Source organism: Penaeus japonicus, unplaced genomic scaffold, assembly GCF_977035675.1.
Source record: "Penaeus japonicus unplaced genomic scaffold, GWHDUDI00000001_assembly GWHDUDI00000033, whole genome shotgun sequence".
NCBI classification, from domain to species: Eukaryota; Metazoa; Arthropoda; class Malacostraca; order Decapoda; family Penaeidae; genus Penaeus; species Penaeus japonicus.
Genome location: NW_028234435.1, coordinates 22,519,017 through 22,520,716, shown reverse-complemented (window position 1 = coordinate 22,520,716; position 1,700 = coordinate 22,519,017). Strand labels below are relative to the sequence as shown.

The 1,700-nt window shown below is 36.8% G+C and overlaps 1 long non-coding RNA gene across 1 annotated transcript in view; it reads left to right on the top strand.

Moving 5' to 3' along the window:
- The first annotated feature begins 367 nt into the window (after positions 1-367).
- The window catches only part of LOC122254505 (uncharacterized), a 4,932-nt gene continuing 3,599 nt past the window's right edge, over positions 368-1,700 (top strand). The window contains exons 1-2 of the long non-coding RNA XR_015192706.1: positions 368-499; positions 1,165-1,273. This is a non-coding gene — a long non-coding RNA (uncharacterized LOC122254505). The remainder of the gene's footprint in view (positions 500-1,164; positions 1,274-1,700) is intronic.

Genomic DNA, 1,700 nt, shown 5'->3' with positions numbered 1-1,700 from the left:
GTGTTTATTGTAATATATATATAATATCTATATTAACAAGAATAACAATATATATATATATATATATGTATGTATGTATATACACACACATACATATATATAGAGATAGATAGATATATGCACATATATATACGTATATATATTATCCTTGTTATTATTATCATTACTATCATTGTTTTCTTAATTTTATCATCATTATTACTTTTTTTTCTATTGTTGTTCTTATCATTGCTATCATATTGAGAAAAACACACGACCCAGACTGACAGAACAGCTCTCACGTGTTTACGGACCATATCATACATTAAAACAAAAGAAAAGAAAAAAGGAAAGAAAAAAAAAACAGACCTTGAGAAAATAAGAAAGAAACTGCGAACGAGGACCGGTTCCGACGCTTGCTTGTATCTGGGTGGACATGAGGGCCTGGCAGGGTATATATGGTCGGGAGGAGCAGTCTCAGTTTTAGTCACCTACTGAATCTGTTATCATCTCCTCAACGGTGAGTACTGTCTTCGCCTCTGGTAGTTTCTTGTGTGTGCTACTCTGTGAATTCTGAGAGACTTTTTTTTTCTATCCTCTTTTGATTTATTCATTAGGTAGAAAAGGTGTATTTTGGAGATATTGGTGAATTCCTTTCGTTTACAGGGAATGTCGATATTTTCATTCCGTTCGTCTGTCTATTTTTGTTTTATTATTATCATTATTATCTAAATCTCATTGTCCCTTACATTTCTACTTTCCTCTCTTTCTTTCTTTGTTTCTCCCTCACTTTCCCCGTTGTCCCTCACATAGTTTTATTTTCTCCTTTTCATTCCCACTATCGTTGTCCACCTTATTTTTTCTTTCTTTTGTCCTCTCTCTCTCTCCCTCCCTCTCTCTCTCTCTCAATCTTTCAGTCTCTCTCTCTCTCAATCTTTCAGTCTCTCTCTCTCTTTCTCTCGCAATCACCTTATCCTCCCCTCGTCACACGTCACTCTCACTCTCTCTCCTTCTTCCTCTGTTTTTGGTCACTCTCGCTCCTCCTCTTTTCCCTCTTCTTTAGCCCCTCCACATCCTCCCTCCTCTCTTCCCCCGCCCTCACCACGCCCTACTGCCTCTCTCCCTCTCCCCTCCCTCCCCGCACCCTACTGCCACTCACCCCCTCCCCTCCCCTTCCCTGCACAGATGCGGTTCTTGATGCTGTTGTGCGTGTGCCTGCCGGTGCTTGCAGCGAGCATGCCTGCGGCGGAGCCGGGAGTCTTCACAACTGCCTTGGGCTTCTTCCTCGGTAAAGGTAGAGTGCCAAATGTGTTTCTCCGCAGGACGCCTCCCCGGGGGCGTGTCTATTCCGTTGGTTCTTTCGCGGTAGGGGGGGGGGGGGCTGATTAGACAATGCTTCTCCTTACCTCGATACAGGCATGCATATGTACAAGAAAAATGTGTATGTATTTATATGTGCTTTGTTTTTTTATATACATGCATGCATATCCATACATACATACATATATATATATATATATATATATATATATATATTATTATTATATAATAAAGATATAGATATTTATATAATATAGATATATTATAGAATATATAAGAATATATATATATATACATATATATATATTTATATATATATATATATATAATAACATATATATATATAATATATAAATATATATATATATATATTTATAGATATATACATACATATATAATAT